General features: G+C 37.2%; 1 long non-coding RNA gene across 1 annotated transcript; it reads right to left on the reverse strand.

Annotated features, from left to right (window-relative positions):
• Window positions 1–7,172: 7,172 nt before the first annotated feature.
• Window positions 7,173–10,439, reverse strand: LOC122137361. Its single transcript, XR_006154793.1, has 3 exons — window positions 10,108–10,439; window positions 9,615–9,723; window positions 7,173–7,313 (listed from the first exon to the last, which is right to left on the reverse strand). It is a non-coding gene; the product is annotated as an uncharacterized LOC122137361 (long non-coding RNA).
• Between the last annotated feature and the right edge of the window lie 636 nt (window positions 10,440–11,075).

An 11,075-nucleotide genomic window follows, 5' to 3' on the forward strand; every position in this document is an offset into this window, starting at 1 on the left:
AGTGAGCAGAGGCCGGAGGCCTTGAGTGAGCCGCGGCCGGCTTGAATGGTGCGACAGGCGGATTCTACGAAGGAGCGTACCTTGGTCTTGCAGCAACCACATGTGACAACCCCGGGCTGGACGCCGCTTCGTCCACGGTGAAAGCCGATTCTGTGATCCCCAGTGCAAAGTTGATGTATTTTCTCAGCGACCAGCACGGATCAGCTCCAGGCATGACGAAGCAGATATCGTCCTCTATTGGAAGGCCAAACAAAGTAGTTTTGCTTTCACAGTGAAACACACAGCGTCTATATGACATAATGGCAGCGGCAACAACAATACTACAAGGAGAATAAAAGGTACGCCTTTTTCTTTGCGTGAACATCTGGGCGGTGTTATGCAAATCTTCCCACATGCTGACGTAGAGATGTGGGGGCGTGTTAGAACGAGCCGTTTCAGGGGGGCGTGGAGAAGTCTCAACTTTTATTAAGAACATCTCTTTGGATTTGAGACTTTAGTCTTTGCAACTTCACAGATCTTCTTTATTCACCAAGAGATTTTAACACTCCAGAGAGAAAGGAAAATTTAAAATCGCATCATATGACCACTTTAATTCCAAAATAATAACTCAAGGCGGTAACAATTCAAAAAATATATTTTATTTGTAAACTTACGTTCAGCTATTCTTTTTATAGTTAACTTTTAACTATTTTTGAATTTTTTTTAATCATCAGTCAACAAAGCTCTGTAAATACTGGTCGCAGACAGAGATTTAGTTTAAATTTCATCAAGCTGATTACTCATTTAACACTCCCACAGACCATGTTTTCAGGCCATTTCAAGTCTTATTTTGAGATAACAAAGTGATTATATATAAGTGTGAGTTATTTACTTCAACTTTTAAATTACTCTTCCCATTAACACCATTATTTTGTTCATTCAGACTGATTTGCGAACGTGGAATATGCATGAACACAAGAGCATTTATCGCATTAACCAATCACAGCCAATCAAACAGTCATATCCTATCATATCACAATTGCCTCCTCTCACGTGACCTTCCCCCATTCATTCTCAATTACCCCCCAGCAAACTCAAAGTCTAAGTCTGTTAAAACTCAATGGGCTCTGGGGAGGCACGACAGATGCAGACTCCCTCTGTAACTTTACCTGCTGGTGTCACTGTTGGACAATGTTTCTTTAGAATAACGAGTGATTTATACTTTTAATTGTTAGATTTTGTAATATTGGCGTTGTTTTATTTTTGTACTATGAATTTGTCATCCAATATTTTGAGAAGACACTGTATGCATGTATACACACAACATTTAGGAATTGCTTTACTTAAAGCAACTGCTTACTTTTAGTTTGATTTTATTGCACTACGTCTGCTTTTGAGTGCAAGAACGCATCCTCTGTGAACAACTCCCCAGAGAGCCTGATATCTTCTGCAGGCTGTTCCATAGTTAGGGACTGTGCATCCTCATAACTGTTCTGTTCTGACTGTTAGAACAGGTTTAGAAGACCACAGAGACCCGTCTGTAACAAACTTCACTAGCTTATTAGATATGGGTTGAGCTGCAAACACATTAAGGGATCTGAACACCAATAAACTGAAATCAATTTTAACATTTAGTAGTGTCCAATCAAGGGACTTCAAGGCATGTGTAATGAGATAAAGCTGGAACATTCTGGGGTCCCTTTCTCTGGAAGGCCAGATGATACAGGCACTGCAAAAGTCCAGCGTGTAGAGCAACTGAAACAATGACAAGAAGTAATGTATTCTAAGGGGAGGAAGAGCTAAATAAATGCTTTATGGGATTTACTGGAAATTTCACGCTTTGCAACGTTCACCGCTTCTGCTGCTGCTTTCTGTTCATCCCTTTTGTTCACATGGAGATTTTATGCACGAAATAATGTTAATGAAAGAAGGAGGGAGCGAGGTTTCAGAACTTCCTCTCTCTTTTACTCTGTCCCTTTCATTCCCTCTCTTCTAATTGCAATGCATACACATTAAGCAATCCATATTTTCAGACTCTCTCTCTCTCTCGCTCTCTTTTTATCTCTTTTTCACCTAATTGTATGCACACATTAACATATATTTCCATTCGGGCTAAAAGCAGTGGCTTTGTCTGCTGCCGAATATCAAGAGAATGTTCCTGCATGTTTATGACTGATGGAGACATGGGACATTTATGAACAGAAAAGGACATTTTGTTCATACTGGAAACAGAATGTAAATGGGGAACTGATGTTACAAACTGTGTGTGTGTGTGTGTGTGAGAGAGAGAGAGAGAGAGAGAGAGAGAGAGAGAGAGAGAGAGAGAGAGAGAGAGAGAGAGAGAGAGAGAGAGAGAGAGAGAGAGAGAGAGAGAGAGAGAGAGAGAGAGAGAGAGAGAGAGAGAGAGAGAGAGAGAGGAGAGAGAGAGAGAGAGAGAGAGAGAGAGAGAGAGAGAGAGAGAGGAGAGAGAGAGAGGGTGAGAGTGAGAGTGAGAGAGAGAGTGAGAGTGAGAGTGAGAGAGAGTGTGTGTGTGTTTTGGCATTATTTATTGACATGGAACGAAGGCAGCCTTAAGAAATCCAGCATATTCTCTGCCATCTCACGATCAGGGATTAGCCAAGTCTGCATGGGCAGGCATACACACACACACACACACGTGCGTGCATGCGTGCGTGCACACACACTCTCTATCTGTGTCACACACTCACAAAAATGCAATCACTTAAACTCCAAGTAAGGCAAATACCTCATATGCATGCAAACACACGTTAAATTAATTAACTCTAGTAATTAGTCATCCCCATTTAAGGTATGACAGCGAGAGAGAGAGAGCCATCGACTGTGGAAGCAGAAGTCAACTCGCAGACACTCGGTCGCCATGGGAACCACTGATGCTCCCGACAGGGGGTCACACATGATCAGGTCAGCCCAGAGCCCCCTTATCGACTTGTGCTGTTTACAGATTTCACTTTGTTTCTCTGTCTCACATCCATGCAACGGGGGGCAGCAATGTTTTTATAGGAAAGAAATGACATTGTCCTCTAAAAGCTGACAAGCCTTTGATTTTCTGACTCCCATTCTTTGTGGTCTCTCCTGATGAAATGTCCTGTGGTGTGATGTGGCGCTCTGATCTAGGACCAGCTGTTCAGCCTAAACATTATCAGAGAAAGCACATGGCCGCTCTTAGACCGATGGACACGGGCAGCCAGTGAATGCACTGCTGATTTGTGGGCAGAAAGAGAACCGTGCCGTTTCCATTATTGAGGCTGAGGTATTGAACAGGCTAGAAAAGACCACACACACACTACACACAAAGTTTTGCTGAAGAAAAAGGAAAGAATGAAAGAGAAAGGAAAAATGAAAACCGTAAGAGGGACCCGCCCATGTTTGCAGTGCGAATGAAAAATGGCATTCGTGAAAACAGTGTTATTTTGGTCTCTCTAGTCCCTTCTTACAAGATTGTTTAGTTTATTTTTTTATTTTGTGTTGCAAAGAATTAAGGGAAGTCGTGGCCTAATGGTTAGAGAGTCGGACTCCCAATCGAAGGGTTGTGAGTTCGAGTCTCAGGCCGGCAGGAATTGTGGGTGGGGGGAGTGCATGTACAGTTCTCTCTCCACCTTCAATACCATGACTTAGGTGCCCTTGAGCAGGGCATCGAACCCCCAACTGCTCCCCGGGCCCCGCAGCATAAAAATGGCTGCCCACTGCTCCGGGTGTGTGTTCACAGTGTGTGTGTGTGTTCACTGCTCTGTGTGTGCGCACTTCGGATGGGTTAAATGCAGAGCAAGAATTCTGAGTATGGGTCACCATACTTGGCTGAATGTCACGTCAAAGATGTTTTTGATTAATCATTCTGGATGGATTTCTTCTTTAAAAAGTATTTAAATATGCGGATGTCTTGCATGAGAATCAACATTTATTTCCAGTGTAGGATGCGTGATATATAGATATCCATATTAATTTCTGTAACTGTTTGAAACTTCCAATTTATTAACCGGTAAATAACTAGAACAATAATAAAATGGGGTTAACAGTAAAACGCAACAAACCAGTGTGTTTACGATTATGATAAATACCAGTTTGCACTATCATGGAACATAATGGCCTGTTTTTAGGGATGTACCGAATTTTCGGACAAAAATGGCATTATTGGTTTTTGGCTGAAAATACATACCGAAAAGATATGAATCGGTAACATACAAGTGACGAGTCACACACTGCCTCGCTTTCTAATGTGTTTGATGAGATTCTAGAGGTAAGAAGTGTATGGAGAATAATACATTTAAGTTTGCTTTAAAATATTTTGTCCAATTTGATGCAATACTTTCAATAAAAAATTTGAAGTGTGATTATTTTATTGGTTTGTAGTTAGGGTGTCGCAATATACCAGTATTGACGATAATCGTGATATTCAAATAATGAAATATCAATATCATGTTAATTAGGAGTGTCGCAATATACTGGTACTGGCAATATTTAAAAATGAATAATACACATACGAAATTATGATGCAAAAAAATCTAGCGCCAATGTCATTATGAAGCATTAGACTCTTACGTGTGATTTGTTTCATTCATACCTGACACCAGAGGGCAACCTCGAGCAGAAAGTCCACAAGTGAGACTCATAAAAGTAATAAAACAAATTCCAGGAAATCCCTTAAATGGACAAAGGCATCCAGCTGTCACTGTAGCTGAATAAAGTGCATTATTTACTCAGCTACAGCGACAGTTTTGCATGATTAGAATATGTACAAGACTACAACAGTATATGGTTTATCTGCATTCTTCAAGCCATCTAAGGTATTTTCATATGGAGAATGTATATTTATATTACTATGTTAATTGACAAACTTTATCACTGTATAGAATACTATAAAATAAGAATGCATTCACAAAAGGAAGTAATTTCAAACACTTGAATGATGCTATAAAGTAAGTTTGGAGTAAAAATATGCAGTTATTCTCATAAGTTGTCTTACTTTGACACTGAGCCAAACTAAGAACGGTTAGCATTTTAGTCTCTCCTGTTTAGTGTAATTGTTCCTTTTGTAGGCAATGGTGTGATTTATTGGTAAAATAAATAAAGATTAATTTGATAGCACGATTTTTTTAATTTTTCAATATTTCTCTAGATATCACAATTTATCGTTATCATGAAATTTTGATCCCACGATAATCGTATTGTGAAAAAACAGTAATCGTGACGGTCCCAGTTTGTAGTTTTTCCATTTCAAATTCAAGAAATTAAAAAAAAAAAAAACTAAACAGTCTATTATATATTATATTATAAGTCTATTATATATTCTAAGTCTATATATATATATATATATATATATATATATATATATATATATATATATATATATATATATATATATATACACATATATATATATATATATATATATATATATATATATATATATAAAGTATTTCAAAATATTTTAAAATATGCTATTTTTGGCCAAAATAGCTGGAAACCACTCACAATGAAAGCTTCCAACATTTAATTCAATATGCCAGCTTTTACATTACAAATAGCATGAATATGGTAAAAAATACAATGGTACGATATAAATCCGTAAATTTCGTTACCTGTTCACAGTTCTGCAGTTCACACAGTGTGATGTGAAGCATGGAAAATGTTGACAAAAGATTAATTTGTCAACACAAGGCCACTGAAGAGATGTTTTTCATTTAATGAGATAATTATTATTAAGCCACGTAAATGTCAGTGTTGAAAATGCCCTTTTTTCCTCAGCGGATCACGTACTTAACTGCAGCGTTGCAAGCACAGGCGCTCGGTGTACGCTCAGGGACTCTGCATCTGACAGCCGCAGCTAGTTTTTCCTACAAAGGGCTACAGAGAACAAACTCTGAACTTTAATAAGACTAAATGAGCTTCCAAACGCAGAGATAAAGAGCAGTTTATCCCTGCTGTGTAGAAATCTGACGGTCTAAATGCATTTGTCACTGTATACAAGACAGAATATGATGAAGACAAAATCCATGATGGAGGACTATGAAGTTAAATATATTAATGGTGTTTGAACGGTTCATAAGTCAGAATTAGGTCTATTCTACATAATTGCATAGTCTTCAAAGCTATTTGACAAATCCAACCAAGCATTTTGTAACAGAACAAGCCATATAAGGATTACGTAACTCATATGCATCAGGTGTAGACAACAATAATTTCTTTATTATTACCATTGTTGTTGTTTTTATAACAACATGTTATGTTATATTATTTTTGTTTAAATGATTACTGAATATGAATAATATACTTAACATTATTATTAAATATAATAGAAATTGATATTATTGTTACTGTTGTTTTATATACAGTAGTCCAGGACTATGTTTCAATTATATACTGTATATACGCATGAGCAATAATTTTGTCCTGTTTTTTGTTTAAGGCAGGGGTTTTCTAACTAAGGTATGGGATCCCAAAAGGACTGGAAAGGAGTGCTGGGAAGCCCACAGAAAAATGTAGAGGAAAAATTGTTTAAAAATCTAATAATAATAATAGTAATTTAAAATATAAGAACTAGCTAGACACCATGAAACTAATTTATTCTTTTCACAACATTAATAGAAAGTAATACTTTCTAAATACAGTAACATATATTTAATTTATCAAAACTTAAATTCTGTCTTTATACATGAAATATAGCGGTCTTTTATATTTTATGAAGGGGGAAAACAATATTTAGGGGACCATGGCATTAAAAAGTTTGACAAACTCTATGGGCATTGATTTAGTATTGATAGCTAGGTGCCAGAGGCTTATATCTTTCTAAAGCCAAAATTTTGGTATGGATTCAATCCTATTCCAGTGTAAATACAAGTGCAGTCAGACTTTTGCCTGTGGCAGAAAGTCTAGTCCTCACTGCAGCTTTGTCTGAACAAGAACTGCCCAATTAGTAAACAGGAGATCATTTGACTGACATTAAAAAAAATCAATCCATCAATCACATGGTTTTTTACATGTTGTTTAGGCAAGTTTATCTGAAATTAATTATTCCACTTGCAGTTTTTGTATGCAATATGCAACAAGCGGTCATTGAACTGACAGTGGATGATCCATGGCCATGCTGGTGTAAACCTAACTTTCATGCTATATTTGATTTTTTAAATTCGTTTGCAGTGTAAATACGATTCAGAATACGGAAATCTTATCAGAACTTCACTGGTTCGCCTTTTATGGCCTTAACTTGTCTTGAGATGCTGGTCTTCTTGGTTTCTTTCTATCTGTGGGGCCGTGGTTATATTGATCATCCATACAGGAACAGACAAGCCTACAAGGAATATGTCGACCAAATGATTCTAAAGAAACGATGGACAGAAGTGATTCACAGCAAATGATTCCTAGCAGATGCTTCATAGAAGGAGAATTAAAGTAAGTGATTCATTACAAGCGTCATTCAGACTACTGTAAACACTATCATTCAAAGGAGGTAAGTTGCATCCATGGCAACAAACTCCGAAATCTATGTCTGGTCCTTTCGTTCTACTCGGAGAGGCGCGGTGTCCCTGTGGCACCCCCGTGTCTCATTTGTACAGCTGGATAAACAAATTACTCCAAGCCAATTAGCACAAGCTGTTAACACTAGTGTTTCAAGGTCCTTTCACATTTAGTGTATCGCAGTTAAAACTTATTTTAATAAATGCTAAAAATGCAACATCAGAGGCTGAAATAGATTTTTTTTTTATCAGTGCATAATGATAATTTATATAGGAAAAAGCTGGGTGGGATGCAGGAACCTGAACAACTCTCCCTAGTGGCTCTTAGCATGAATGCAGATGGTCTGTCATTTAAAAATGATGCTCTTGTAGTATTTGGTGCAAAGACATAATTACTACTAAGGGTGTGGACATGATTATGAACTGGACGAGGGAATATGTCCCCTCATATATGTTTGTCCATATGAGTTTTACCTTAGTTAGGATAGTGCCATATTTAATTTATGACAGGAATGAAATTGAGGCTTTGAGGGATAAAAGTACAGTGCGTTCAATGGATTGTACTGCCATTTAACAGAATGCGAATATTCAGCTGACCAGAGACTTTCAGTAGACAAAAAAAGTTTTGAAAGTTGGGAGTTCAAAAACATTACATGATCTAGGACCTTTATACAGTGTGTTCCAGTGTAAAGCCTGCAAATCTACCCTCTCACAGCCTCATTTTCATCTGTTAACTTTAATACAGCGTCTAACCTTTAAAGGAATAAATAACCCCCCCCCCACCCAAAAAAAATAAATAAAAAAAATCTGAATCAGACATTAACTTGTTCATGCTGCTCTTTGCCATTAAAAATATTTATATATTTATTATTTACTTAAACCTCACATATTATTCAGCAGCCATTGCTCTAGTCTTCATTGTCACATTTAATATACTGATTTGATGCCCGAAAAAACATTTCTTATTTTCAATGTTTAAAACTTGCTGTTTAATATTTTTGTGGAAACTGTGAATGAATTGTTAGTATTCTTTGCTCAATATAAATTTAAAAAGTACAGCATTTATTTAAAGTAGAAATCTGTTGTAGTATTACAGATGTTTTACTGTCAAATCTTTCTTATATATTCCTATCAAAAGTGACAGTAAATCAATATACTATTATTTATCAATTATATACACCTTTTTTTGACATCTACGATGTTGATGTCAAACTTATAGTTAGCACCAAGCTATTATTTGACTTTAGAAAAGCTTGAATGTAATGACTTTTTAAAATTGGATACTTCTATAGTGCTTTTGTCATTATTTAATCCACAGTTTACAAATATTTGGGGGGAGGGGTCCTTTTGTGTCCAATGCTAAACAAAAAATGACATGTAAATGAAAATGTAATGAGTACATGATGATAGACTTTTCACTGGAATATTTTACATTCAATTTTTTTATCTAATGCAGTCCAAATACTGCAGTGACATTTAAAACACATAACGAGACTGGAGTGACGTTGCTATAGACCTGTTAGACACCATACTGAAATTAACAAGGATGAAAACGAGGCTGTGAGGGATGGACTGTACCGTCTTTTCAATGTCACGCACCGTATAAAGGTCCTAGATCGTGCTCGCAACTTTTAAAACTGTTTAAAGGAGTTTTTGTCCACTTTCAGAAAGAGCATTGGTCAGCTGAACATTCGGCATGTTGTTAAACGACAGTACAATCCAATGAACGCACTGTACTTCTGTCCCTCACAGCCTCAATTTCATTCCAAACACACATTATATGGAGCTACCCTGACTTAAGTGAGTAATATTTTCTTAAGAGGTTAAGTATATTCAAACTTGTGCCTTTGTGATTGAGTACAACACACAAAAATACCAATGACATAGCCTACTGTAAATAGCATCAGAGATGTCAATCAAAACATTCAATCTCACACATATAATATTCATGTTCACAGTTGCAATGAGCTACAGTTTATTAGACAATGCCAAATTAACAGCAGTTAGTAAAGAGAGACTGCTCTGAACAGCACGGGGCTGCGAGAATTCATTACCAGGGAAGCATTTTTGTGGTAAACAGCCTCTGTTACAACCTCTGAGCATATTTCATTTTGTAAGTCTCAAATCGTCTTTTGAAAATGAAGACATTAGGTTCATACTCACAATTTTACCTGTTCCTGATGTCCCCAGTGAAACAGAAGAGTGAACACTGCAGTGTACCCCTTCTTTCTTGCTCTTTCTGAGCTGCATATTTTTTATGTAGTGTCTTTGGCTGAGTGAGATAAGGCACAAAACACATTAACACCTGCATTCAAGACACACACGCTGCCATGCGCACGCGCGCACACACACACACACACACACACACGTGGAGATGGATGATGGGGGAGATTGGATTTCTGGGCCAGTGAGCAGGAAGCAGAATGCAAGAGTCTGGCTGCAGTTCTGTCACAGCAGGTCATTTGGGTACTAATGACTGTGTGTGTGCGCGCGCCTTGCATAAACCCTATAGGTGTGATTGAGACACACACACACCTGCTGCAAATTCAATTTTAAACCCCCATTTTTATATAAAGGAGTGAAGAGGCGGTGATAGAGAAAGTGGCAGGGACAAATAGAGAGACTTTGTTTAGTGCTGTTGAACCGAGGCTCTCACCTGATAGCACAGGTTTCTTGTCTTGTCGTCTGCTGCGTGATTAAATAAGATGTCATCAGTGCGGTATGGTAACGGATGTCACCGGAACCAATGATGTGCTCAGAGTGAGACCCGAGTCAGATACCGGACAGCAGCTCGTCTCTGTTCGTTCAGGTGTTTCTTAGTGCGTTTAACTTAAGACAACCGGATTCTGAACTCACGTTGTCTGAGTGTGTGACAGAAACTGTGAGGGCGTGTGGCACACACTAAACAAGAGCAGAGCAGAGAGAGAATGTACTGTGGCGCGGCAGAAAGTACAACAGCGCACCCATGTGGCGAGATCTGCGGTACTACAGCCAGTGTCCCCTCGCACCTTTTATGTATATATACACTACCGGCCAAATGTTTGGTATCAGAACGATTTTTTTATGTTTTTTACAAGAGTGTCTTATGCTCATCAAGGTTACATTTATTTGATCAAAAATACAGGAAAAAAATAATATTGTGAAATATTATTATGTAAAATAACGTTTTTCTATTTTAATATACATCAAAATCTAATTTATTGTGATGCAAAGCAGAATTTTCAGCATCATTACTCCAGTCTTCAGTGTCACATGATCCTTCAGAATTATTCTAATATGCTGATTTAGTGCTGGAAGCTGTTGTGCTGCTTAATATTTATTTGGAACCTGTGTTACTTTTTTCAGGGTTCTTTGATGAATAAAAAGTTAAAAAGAAGAGCATTTATTTAAAATAGAAATATTTTCTAACAATATACACTACAGTTCAAAAGTGTGGGGTCAGTACAATTTTAATCTTTTTTTTTTTTGAAAGAAATTAAAACTTTTATTCGTCAAGGAACTTGGTATTAAAATAGAAACCATTATTTTATATTGTAATAACATTTTGCAAGATTACTTTTTTCTGTAATTTTGATTAAATAAATGCAGCCTCCAGACTTCTTTAAAAAAAACATTACAAGGCCA

The sequence above is a fragment of the Cyprinus carpio genome, chromosome B5 (genome assembly GCF_018340385.1).
Source record: "Cyprinus carpio isolate SPL01 chromosome B5, ASM1834038v1, whole genome shotgun sequence".
In the NCBI taxonomy this organism is placed as follows: Eukaryota; Metazoa; Chordata; class Actinopteri; order Cypriniformes; family Cyprinidae; genus Cyprinus; species Cyprinus carpio.